General features: G+C 39.8%; 1 protein-coding gene across 11 annotated transcripts in view; it reads right to left on the bottom strand.

The window, feature by feature from the left end:
• The window catches only part of CTBP2 (C-terminal binding protein 2), a 230,045-nt gene that overhangs the window by 162,537 nt on the left and 54,440 nt on the right, over nt 1-13,068 (bottom strand). For 6 of the 11 annotated variants that reach the window (XM_048856705.2, XM_075131027.1, XM_048856695.2 and 3 more), the window contains one exon: nt 10,486-10,663. The exons of the other annotated variants lie outside the window; for them this stretch is intronic. The gene's annotated coding sequence lies outside the window, so the exon portion shown is untranslated. The remainder of the gene's footprint in view (nt 1-10,485; nt 10,664-13,068) is intronic. 11 annotated transcript variants of the gene reach the window in all.

Below are 13,068 nucleotides of genomic sequence, written 5' to 3'. Positions count from 1 at the left end.
AAATCAAGTAAAGAAAAATTAAGATGAAATTAAAATGATAAATCACCAGATTGTAAGCTTTTTAGGGCAGGGACTGTCTTTTTATTCTGTTTGTACAGCATCTAGTACATTGGGGTCCTGGTTCTGACTGGGGCTCCTAGGAACTAAGGCAATACTGTACAAATAAATAACACCACCATCAATAAAAGATTAACTCGAAGTATGGGAGCACTGTTCAGAGATTGCTAACCACCCAGCAATTCATAATGCTACAACATGAGCTGCGTATTCAATATAAACTAATTCAGTAAGACCTTGCTAACCATGGGGTAGTCTCAGCTGGTTCAAATTGTCATAGCTCCAGTAAAGTCAATAGAAATAAGACAATATATTAACAGATGAGAATCTGCTCCCCATGCTCTCAGAAATATACTGAATAGAAGATTTCATTGGGTGGGACTATAACATTAATTTGTAAATAAATTATGGGAGAAAATATCAAAAGGCTTAAAAATCATTTATTGAACTAAAAAAAAACAAAACAAAACAAAAAAAACTCAATCCCACAACTTCTATTATGACAGCAGATTAAGTACAACTGAAATTTCTACAAGGCTAAATTCTACAGAAGCCAATGTTCACAACCAGTGACATAATAAGAAATAAAAATAAAAAAGCAGGTAAGAAATACAAAAATCTATGTAGCATGAAATATCTCCAAGAGACTTGTTTAGTGAAATTAACTAGTAGTTTAATAGAAAAAAAGCCTGATATATGAGAGTACTCCAATTTCTTCACAGAAATTAACATTTCAATCCTGTTTTTATCTAGAAGTCATTAAACTGTGCAACATGAATTATTGGAACTGTAGCAGAGAATTAACTCTATTCATCAAGTAAGTCCAAACAGTTTAGAGTGCATCTGTAATGAAAAAATAGCTCCACATTTCTATCTCTTCTCATTAAAGTAAACCAGTTTTCCCCCTCTCAGTATATAAAACTGTCTTCTCTTCACATAATTTATATTACCATAAGCCAGCTCACATTCTAAACTATTACATGCCTCCAATTAATTTTTGCAGCTTTTGCCTGAAAATTTAATGAGATAGTAGCGTATGAACCTGCTGACTCCAGATTACGTGTGTGCTTCCAATATTAATGTTGGCATAATAAAATAATCTGATACATACTTGATGAGAGCTTTTCACTATTGTGAGAGTAAAGGCAATACATAAACTAATTCAACTGATTTTTCTTTTTTTTTTAATAAAAAAATTACAAAAAAGTTACCAATTTCAAACTGAACAGCTCCAAGTCAAACATGAAAAAGTAGATGTACAGTATTAATGCACACTTTTTTGAACAATTTAAACATTTATTAGTCTCCTGTTTAAATAGTTTAAAAGGACTTAGTTAAAAAAGTCCTTTTCTTTTCAAAATGTCTATTAGACATGGTAAATGGAATTTTAAGTTTCAATATTATATTTTATGCTCTGCTTTATAAAACGTAGTTACACCATACCGCACCCCTGTATTGATGAAAGTATTATTACCCCAATGATAACGGATAAACTGCGAAAGAGAATCGCAGGGCTAGATTTTTGGCACCTAATTTCCATTGAGATCCATGGCAGTTAGGCACTTAAATACCTTTAAAAATCTGTCCCTAAGTCAGTATCACACAATATACTGGGAGCAGGATTAGAAGCCAGAAGTATGATTGATTCTCAGTCCTCTGCTCTGCTCACTTGACATTGCTTCCCCTAGGTTTCACATATGTTTAAGCATTTCAAGTTCTGCTCCATCTCCTAATCCTGCAACACTTGTGCATGTGCTTAACTTTATTAGCACAAATAGCCCCCATAGCCTTCACTGGGTAGTAAAGTAAAGCAAGTGCACAAGTGTTTGCAGGATTGGGGCCCTAGACAGAAAAAAAATTCACATTTTATAATAAAGGCCCTAATTCTGATTGTAAGCTCCTGAGCGTATTTCATGATTGTTCAGTTTAAGCTCTACGTTGCTAGGGATCTCTCAATTAAACAATGCACAGTTGGTGTTATCCCTTGTGGAAGCTTGGGAGGTTTGCCAAAAAGGTAAAGGTGAGGCGGAGATAAATTTCTAAAGGGAGAGAAACAAACAGAACTTAGGGAAGAAGAGTCCAAACAAGGAAGCGACACATATTTTACGTACATCCCCACACTGCTGAGCTATTTTGAAAAACAGAATGCATAAGACAAAGCATTCGCCATGGATTTTTAAATTGCATGAGTAGCATTTATACACCAGACCATCCTTCTGCAGGTCTCACTGCCTTTCTCAATACAGGCAATGGCCTACAGGTAAGAGAGCAGGCTCATGATCAGACAACTTAAGTTCTGCTCCCAACTCACTGTGTGACCTTAAATAACATACTCCCTGTTTCTGAGTTTGCAAATGGCAGAATGAGGCTATTAGCACCTACCTATTTTTGTAGACTGTGCTCCAGAATATTAGACATAAACAATATTTTCTTCACAATAAGAATTTTTTTAGAATAAGGTAAAAGCCAAAATATTCCCACTTTCCATCGTCACTATTATTTTACTACCACGTCTTCCTGTTACGGAAGTGCAGACTAGTAATGCAGAATACAATTTTGATACTTATACATCTACAGCAGGGGTAGGCAACCTATGGCACGCGTGCCGAAGGCGGCATGCAAGCTGATTTTCAGTGGCACTCACACTGCCCGGGTCCTGGCCACTGATCCAGGGGGCTCTGCTGCCAGCCTGGGGTCCGGCTGCCGACCCGGGGCTCTGCAGCCACCCCCAGCTGTGGCCCAATGACCCCAGCCTGGGGCAGTGAGGGATGCAGACAGGGGCAAGAGGGGGCACAGCTCAGCACCCCCACCTTAAAAACTGTTCCAGCGCCACTGTACTGGGATATTTTTAAGTCCTGATTTGCTGCTTACATCACTCTCACGCCACGTGGAACAGGGCACGGCATTTGACATTGAGATTAGAATGTACATGCAAGAACCGGAATCAGAATTTTCTGACAGATTTCAAGATTTTCAGTGATTTGGCCCAATGCTTTCTTTTCTAATTAAACCTGGAAAGTTCAACAAAAGCGACTTGGATTTGTCTGTATTTCAATGGATGGGTGCTGAAGATTTTGAAATGCAGCTCGTTCAGTTAAAAAGCTCAGAATTGTGTGGGCATCAAAGTTTGGAGATCTGTGGACTGCACTTGAAGCTACCAAGAGAGATCATGGGGCCCCTATTCTGACCTGCTGGACGTCCCTGCCAGTGAAATTTAACTGTCTGAAGAAAGTTGTGTTTGCAGTGCTTTCAGCATTTGTATCCACATACCTGTGTTAACAGGTATTTTCACACATGAAATCTGTCCTCTTTCGCTCTGGGAGCCGGTTAACAACTGATCACTCAGAAGCCTGTGTGCAGCTTAAAGTATCCAAATACGTTGGAAAACTCAGCAAGGAAAAGCAATGGCAAGGATCACACTAAACTGATAAGATCTGCATTTTAATTTAATTTTAAATGAAGCTTCTTAAACATTTTAAAAACCTTATTTACTTTACATACAACAATAGCTTAGTTATATATTATAGACTTACAGAAAGATACCTTCTAAAATCGTTAAAATGTATTACTGGTATGCGAAACCTTAAATTAGAGTGAATAAATGAAGATTCGGCACACCACTTCTGAAAGGTTGCTGACCCCTGATCTACAGTAAAACTGGTGATGAGCTGGTCCTCAAAACAGATTTTTTTTTCTATTTGTTCATTTTCTGTTGTTTCACACTATCATAAATTTCAATTCCTGTGAAATTTCAGGAAACTGAAAGTTCTTTGCAGTGAAGCACATAAAATGGTCAAAAAGCTTCTTTTGTGCCAAATCTTGACCAGTAGTACTGTAAAAAAAACTCCCAAGGGGCTACATGGCATAGAGAAGTCAGTAGTAAGGAGCATAGGACTGGGGCATTCTACTCCTATTGAATAGGCTTAATAATAATGTGCACTGCCCTAGCACTTGATATTAAAAAGACAAGGCACAGAGTTTTTGAAAAGCTCTTTGTGGCTTGAAAGCTTCTCTCTCTCACCAACAGATATAGGTCCAATAAAATATTCTTCCTCAACCACCTTTGCTAATATCTTGGGACCAACATGGCTACAACAACTCTGCGTACAGCACTCAATAGTCATTAGTTAGTTATGCCAGTTACACCGCCGCTGTTAAGTAGTTAAGCCTCATTCATCCTCATTTTAAGAGGGAGAGAAACTGGGGCTTAGAGAGATTTTGACTTGTAGAAGTTCACACAGCAAGTCAGTATTGGAGTTAAAATTATGGAGCCCCCATTCCTCTGAAAGTCCAGTCCAAGGATCAGGGCTTCTTTGTACAACACAGTGTACAAACACATTGGTAGACACAGAGCCCAGAAGATTTTACTGTCTAGTTTGAGACAAGATGCAACAAACCAGCGTGACAAATGAAAGGATGGAGGAGAGGGGTGTGAGGAAGGCAGAGAGTAATAGAAGTCAGACCACGTGTTTACAGGAGCTAGCTATTGTGCAACTTAATGGTTCCAGACAGTTCGAAATCATCATAAATGAAAAACAAATAAAACATCATCTGATATCCTCTACTGGCACTCAACCTAACCATCATTGACATTGACATTCAACTACTACTGGGTTTTCAGAATTCTATACATAGTACTGTAAATAACAGAGGAAAACAATACTAAAAACAAGTGTGACCTAGTTTGTTCTTAGCAAGGTAGACGGTCAAGCAAGTGCCAAAGAATTGTTGGCACTTCAAAATTCTATTTAATCATAACTTCTGCCTCATGGAGTGGACCCCGATTTTTTCCAGAGTGGTTACTCTAACAAGCCAGTTCATTTGTCATTTCAGTAATATGTCTCAATCTATTTTAACAAAACCAAATGAAAGTCAAAATCCACTGAAATGTACTGCAACAAGCATTAAAATTGGGAAACTTCTTTCAAATAAAAAAATGGGGAAAGCTAAAGAACCTCCCATCTATTTTCCTTTTACCGATGACTCCAAAGTAGTATTTTCAGATTGAGGCAGAGAAGAAACCAATTAAATAAAGGAATCTAAATCTTTCTATTTAGTTTAGGCTGTGATCCTGCAAATGACACCACATGGGTGGACCCACGATTCCTGTGCAGAGCCTGAAATGAGACACTTCACAGAAGCAGTTAAAGGATCTGACCGTTGCTTCCAAAACCTGGCCCTGGCCCTCCAAACATGCACAATTGTAGTTTCACTCAAGTAAGCAAAGTTACCCCCATACATGTGTGGAAAATCAAGCCACATATATTAAGTACGGTGCATGTGTGTCTGTGTGTTTATTAATTTTACTTAAGGGTTTGTTGTAAATATTTTGTTTACTTTTCCCTTCCAATATTTCTTTAGAAACTGTGATACCACATTTTTTTAAATCGACACATGTGACATCCCCTCCACACACACTAACAAAAGCTCCATACTTTTACAGATAATAAGAAACATATAATTAAATTAACAGATGCATATTTCTGCCTTCTCTCCTATCTGTTTTCTTTGAACGCTATGCCAGACAGCAAATAAAAATCTGCATTTAAATAGAATATTTTTAATGTATGAAAGTGGGCAGCCTGAGGGTAAAAGGTATTGCATTCAGCTCTCCACAGTCACAAAATTGCATTCAAAATGTGACACTTCATTTTAAAAATTCATTGAATATTTTTGATTTGTCATTCTATTACTTTCATTTTACTCTAAAAAAACCCAAAAAAACTTTTAGTCCAATATTTTTTGTATCAAAGAATGTTAATAAAATATTGTGATATGATATTGTTTTATCAGTTTAATTTTGAGAAAAGATTACATTCAATCAGATCTCATAAGTCACCATCTCTGATAATTCCTGCTATTATTCAGTGTGAAATTCAAGCAGTCTGAATTCATTAACATAAGTTGTTACAAATCTGCATTTTTAGACTTTGTCATAAAATGCAGAAGTCCAAACTCAGTGACCTGAATCTAACAGCCTTTCATGTGAAGTGGCCCTGCTATGCAGCTTCTCCTAACCCCTTCCTTCTTTTATGGGTCAGGATACAGACACTACTTGCACTCTTCACTACTGACTGGGTCACAGTGAGAGAAAATATGAGCTAATCAAGGATCAGCAGTGCTTGATCACATTTAGGATGCGATTGTGCAAATGCTAACATAGGCCCTGATCCAGCAAAGCACTTAAGCATGTGCTTAATTATAGGTATGCTAGTAGTCCCACTGAGGACAACAGGATTACTCATGTTTAAAGTTAGGCACGGGATTAAATGCATGGCTGGATCGGGGCCGTAGTGCCTACATGTGTGAATAATTTCATTCAAATTAATGGGACCTCTCAGTACACTCATTAGTATCTACAGGATTTGGCCCTTAATTTTCTTCAAATTGCAGAGGCCTCTAGCAAAGAGTAGAAGAGTGAGACCGTGTTAGCACCAAATGACATATGTTATAAAACAGGTGTCACATTATATTGGACAGACCACAGAAAGACAAAAATAAACCATTTTTGACACTGTATTATCAGGACAGCACCTCCAGGAAAAAAAATGTTGATTTCTAAATTATCAAAATGAGACAACATTAAAATGACACATGCACTAAAGGGCCCGGTCCTGCTCCCTTTTAGCTCAGTGGCAAAACTCCCACACAATTCAGTGGGGGCAGAATCAAGCTCTAATTTAGAAAAACTCCTCTAGTTTAACTCCTGCAATGCAATCCTGGCTTGAACACTGAACAATTTAGTAACTTACAAATACTCTGTATACTATTCATTCTAACGGTACGTCTACAATGCAATTAAAAACCCGTGGATGGCCCATACCAGCCGACTCAGGCTCGCAGGACTCGGACTAAGGGGCTGTTAAATTGCAGTGTAGACGTTTGGGATTCGGCTGCAGCCCAGGCTCTGGGATCCTCTCACCTTGCAAGGTCCCATAACCCAGGCTGCAGTCTGAGCCCAAATGTCTGCTCCACAGTTAAACAGCCCCTTACCCAAAGCCCCAAGGGCTCGAGTCAGCTGGCTTGGGCCAGCCATGTGTGTCTAATCGGAGTGTAGACATACTCTAAGGGGCCTGTCCTTTCTCTACTGTTTGATGGGGAGGTGTTCTCCCTAGCCTTTGTTATCAGAGTAACCCTGCTGCTGTCCACCACGAGTGTTGCTTTGCACAGAAAGGAGATGACTCTCATTTAAAAAGCTCAAAGTTCATGAATCTAGATTTCCTCTGCAGGAAGTTACACCTAAGGACTGCCTTCTGAACATTTTCCATGGATCTAATCTGAGAATTACCTTACCTACTTATCATAGAATCATAGAATCATAGAATATAAGGGTTGGAAGGGACCCCAGAAGGTCATCTAGTCCAACCCCCTGCTCAAAGCAGGACCAATTCCCAGTTAAATCATCCCAGCCAGGGCTTTGTCAAGCCTGACCTTAAAAACCTCTAAGGAAGGAGATTCTACCACCTCCCTAGGTAACGCATTCCAGTGTTTCACCACCCTCATAGTGAAAAAGTTTTTCCTAATATCCAATCTAAACCTCCCCCACTGCAGCTTGAGACCATTACTCCTCGTTCTGTCATCTGATACCATTGAGAACAGTCTAGAGCCATCCTCTTTGGAACCCCCTTTCAGGTAGTTGAAAACAGCTATCAAATCCCCCCTCATTCTTCTCTTCTGCAGGCTAAACAATCCCAGCTCCCTCAGCCTCTCCTCATAACTCATGTGTTCCAGACCCCTAATCATTTTTGTTGCCCTTCGCTGGACTCTCTCCAATTTATCCACATCCTTCTTGAAGTGTGGGGCCCAAAACTGGACACAGTACTCCAGATGAGGCCTCACCAATGTCGAATAGAGGGGAACGATCACGTCCCTCGATCTGCTCGCTATGCCCCTACTTATACATCCCAAAATGCCATTGGCCTTCTTGGCAACAAGGGCACACTGCTGACTCATATCCAGCTTCTCGTCCACTGTCACCCCTAGGTCCTTTTCCGCAGAACTGCTGCCTAGCCATTCGGTCCCTAGTCTGTAGCTGTGCATTGGGTTCTTCCGTCCTAAGTGCAGGACCCTGCACTTATCCTTATTGAACCTCATCAGATTTCTTTTGGCCCAATCCTCCAATTTGTCTAGGTCCTTCTGTATCCTATCCCTCCCCTCCAGCGTATCTACTTTGTCATTTATGTCAGATAAGGGACTTGGTTGCAATATGGATACTCATTTTTTGAGAGTAGATGCACGCCTATAGAAAGTTAAACTCACTGGGCCGGATTCTGCTCTCATTTCACCCTGATTTTACAAGGCAAACACCATTAACTTGAACCTTAGACAGAACTGCTCTTGATACATCAGAAGAGAATCAACCCCGCACACAGAGATTTAGTGATAATTATTTTATGTTATTAGGGAGCTGCAACAGTTGAAATTTTTAGATGTCCAGGAGCATACTGGTGAGAGTTCAAACATTACCGTCTAGTCTATATAGAAAAGGTTTGCTGGTATAGCTATACCCACAAGCCCTTCTACTGTACACACAGTTTGTAATGGCAAAAAAATGCTTTTTCCGGTATAACTTACATCAGTTCCTTGACCAAAATAAACTATACTGGCAAAAACACATGGGCTTTTGCCAGGATAAAAAAAGGTTGCAAAAAACTCTCACCCCTAACCAACATCATTATACTGGCTAAAGTTTCTAGTGTAGACCTGGCCTAAAACTTTCCAGTCCCTGCAGAAAGCCAAACTCTGTGAAATCACTGGCAATTAATTGTGCAAAGCTCAGCAGGATTGCCAGCCCCTGATAAACTCATTCCAAAATTCAGCCCTGAGGCCAAAAGACTGCAATATTTTAATTTCCACCCTTTCCTTAACCTTCACAGATGAGATTTCTCTTACATTTAAAGAACTGCCCAACATACTCTGCCTTCAGAAAACCTGAAAATAAGAAAGAAATTCTAAATTGATGGATGTGAGTCATCAACAGCAAATTTCCAAGTGAGCAGTTATCTTTAAGAATATCCCGCCAAAAAAACAAAATAAAACACAAACCAAGTAAAATTAAATAAAAAGCACTCTGCAGGTGGCAGCCTGAGGTCCAGTCTACACCATAAAATATAGCGTAACCAGCTCCCTTAACACAACATGGCCTGACCTTGTGTAGCTAAGAGTCTTTCAGAACCATATTACTGAGGAATGTGATTTCATGGACTTCACAGGGCTGTAGGAGGATCTGTTAACACAATTACAACACTTTCATTTAAACACATTAAACATAAAACCCACTGATCCCACCATGTAGGCTGCTTGATAAATAATTACAGGGATTAGCAACACCTACATAATTAAAGTTGCCTAACACTTTCCATTGTAAGCTCCTGTTTTCAGTTACTTATAACTCTGCCAAATTTTAACCATTTGGGATATTTTCCATGTTTGCACTCTGCCTCAGGCTGAATTTTATTTTTAAGTGTCTGAAAAGAAGTTAGCTGCTTCCAAGGAGGACAGGAAAGAGGTAGTTTTGCCAGACAAAGAAATTGCTTTAACTGTCTTCAAAGAGCTCTAGCATCTCCATGATTTGGAGAGCAGGCATTTGTCTTACGGGGCACAGTCCAAGAAGTCCCCTTTGCAAAGCCACCAAGATTTGACAGTTAAAAGCCTCTGAAAATCACCACTTGCACATCTTCAGTAAAGCTTCCTCTCTCTGAAGACCTTCATGCACGGAAGCTGAATTAAGGTTGCACAGGCAACTTAACTTCTGACATTTACTAACTTTTGAGTGCTTGATTTTGCAACTGTAATGTTCTTTTAACATTGTTTTTTTTAATTTAATTATAAAAAATTAAATACAAAACAGCTCCAGAATCTCCACTGTGTGCAACTGCACAGGAAGAGAGGTTGTCCTTCAAGCAGACAAGTCCCAAGTCATAGTCAAAAACCAAACACCTGAAATTTCACCCAGAAACTGATAGGTAACCATGATTCAGTTCTGGCTCCAGAATGTGTTAATCATATTAGGAACTACTGTTCTGTAACCAGACCTCCCAATCAGGTGTATTGCATAACACACATGGGACCTATTACATATAAGAAGGGTTGTTCTCTCTTCACTCCATCTTCCTCCTTTACCTACTCAACCCTGACTCTAGCCACAGAAAAAGATTCCCACACCTCCATCTGATCAGAATCACATAACTGCTCATCTTACTGAGCCTCCAACCCTCCTGTTTCCCTGATCTTTCAGCAGACACACATTGAATGTTCACCTGGGAATTATAAGCAACACTCCCACACCAGAGCCAGTAACCTCTCCACCTCCAGGCACTCAGATCAACATTTCCACAACACCATCCATCTGTCAGTCTGAAAAGCAGAAGGACTAAAGACACTCCCAAACCTAGGCTTTGATGGGGCTTCATACGAGTCTGCACTTACGTTTCTCTTCGCAGGATCGAGATTGAAGCGTGATCAAAAGGCTGCACTGAAAGTTAACAGACCTCTGGAAACATCTTCTAGAGAAGAAGCGGTGGAGGAAGATGACAAGAATGGGTGAAGAAGATAGCCTTCTCTTCTATAAAGCCTTAGATGGAGGCCAGCAATAGGAACAAAGAACCTAGGAACACAGAGGGCACGTCTGAAACAAAAGATGGCCTGTACACAGAAGCAGCCTGATCCCATCCCTTTTTCTCCCACCTTCTTCCCCAAGGCAACCTTATTCTCAACACAGTGATCACAACATTGTGGATGCTCCAACAAGGAAGTGGATAATAAAAAGCTAGTAAGATAGGTAACTTAGCACAATCAAGTTTGCAGAACCTATAGCACCTGAAATCATATGTTCAAATCCCATCAAGGATAAGTCAGCCCTTTATTTCCACCACCCCTGAGGAACAGAAATGGAAGTTTACTGTGTGTGTCTGCATGGTGGGGAGGAATTTCTTCACAATGAAACTTTAATATCTGTGGTCCAGCCTGCGCTACATGAATATTAAAGACCCTATAGTGCTTTTGTTCATTTGTTTTTAAAGAGGATGGATTTGCCCAAAGGTACCTGGGAACAATTTCTTTTGCTGTAAGCCGGATGATTGCGGCCCCCCTCCCCCCACATTTAGATGAGCCTGTATTTCAATGCTGGAGCACACACATAGCTTCTGAAATGCTCTGGGATCCTTTATAGCCTTTCACTATAGACATGTGTAAAATATTATTAATTATTAAATCATGTTAATTTAATGTCATGTTCAGTGAGAAACAGGGATAAAAACCAAGAATACTTATCAAATGCATAACCCAAAACCAAAAGAGATAGGACAAAAAACAAACAAACAAACACACTTCGAGCTAAACCAAGAGGGTATGCAAATAATGGAAATATCGTACACCAGTACTTAACATTATCCCATAAACAGCAAAATTCACCTCATCTGAAATAGAGATGTAGCTGTTCCACTTAGCTTCATTATTCAAGGAGTTACAGGTTACACCCAGTCTGCTGGCAAAAATGAGCTGGTTTGGGCAAAACAATGTACACATGGACTGTAAATGAGGGAGGACACCATTACAATAAATACTGAATTACAAAATTCTCAAACGCAAATCAGATATTTATCCTCTGAGACCCTTGCTAGACGAAAACCATCCCCTATGCTAAATAATAGACAAAAACCATCCCCTATGCTAAACAGACTGACCTGATTCCCCTCTCTCCTATACTGGTGTAACCAAATTGACTCCAATGTAGTTACTTCTGATGAATGCAGGTGTAGCTGAGACAAAAATTAAGGCCTATCCATGAACATACTGAAAAACAAACTCTAAAACTGGACTCAGCAAAAGCTCGTATTTGAGATGGGAAGAGGCTGTTTACAGTACCAAAATAAAATGGTAAACGTATTGTTGCTAGCAAACAATACATTATTTTAACATGTTATGATACTTATAAATATACGAAGTTTAAATAAGCAGATGACAGAAAGTTCCTTTTCAGCTACTGAATGTTTATTATTCTTCGCACATTAGCACTTTTCCCCCCTTACGTTATATCTTCTGCCATTTATAATTAATTTTAACAGCTTCTGCAACTTACCCCACAGGTTGTTGCTGTTTCTTTTAAACAGCATGCTGCTGAGAAATTGATTTGTTTGCTCCGTATGCCTACTGAAATCACATCATGAAATATGCATAAATGTCATTTCTTGGGCTGTTTCTGAGGATTAACAAAGAATAAAAACTGACTTTAAAAAAAGAGAGACACCCACATACCCCCCCAAAGAAAAAGAAAAACTTAAAACTGAAACTCAGTTCAGATTATTGGCAAAAAGAACATTCCATACTGGGTATCCAACGTGCCCTCAGATACATGGCTCAGATTGCTACCTAACTGGTACAAACACGTACTCCCCAGTGCAGCTGTTTCTCCGAAGCAGTAGAATTCACAAGGCACATCAAGTATCATGGGGGTCAGTATGGAACTCTTCAAGATAAAGTGGGCCAAGACTGCCACTTCCATTAAGTATCAGGTAAGGACAAAGGGGCATATGTTCTCTGACCCCCTCTGTCAATGTAAAGGTTCACATTTGCCAAGTGTTGCAGTGTTGCAGATCTTGGCTCTCTAGGAACTGTCTCCGGCCCAAATCAGTTTGAGGATAGAAAAGAGCTAGTGAAACCTGGACTAAACTAACCCATGACCAAATCCCTATGAGGCTGCAGAGTACTACCCAAATCCTATGAGAGAGAGGAGGCCCAAACATCATTTGCAGCCATGGAACAAGCCAGTTCTGTAGCTATCCTGCCCAGCTCCAGAACAGGAGCTGTGACATCCCAGTATTAAACGAGCTAAACAACAGCCAAATAATTCAACTGCAGAGAGAATTTTCTACGTACAAACCCTTATACACATTGGAGAAGACAATGGACCCATTCGCATTTCCCCTAATTCGCAAGGCAATAAGACGCAGGGCAGAACCCCACAAATCCCCTGCCTGAGCCTCCCCCAGCTGTGTTCTCTCCTGCCAAAAG

The sequence above is a fragment of the Caretta caretta genome, chromosome 7 (genome assembly GCF_965140235.1).
Source record: "Caretta caretta isolate rCarCar2 chromosome 7, rCarCar1.hap1, whole genome shotgun sequence".
Lineage (NCBI taxonomy): Eukaryota > Metazoa > Chordata > Testudines > Cheloniidae > Caretta > Caretta caretta.
The sequence above is the reverse complement of the archived record's forward strand: the minus strand, read 5'-3'. Positions and strand labels throughout refer to the sequence as shown.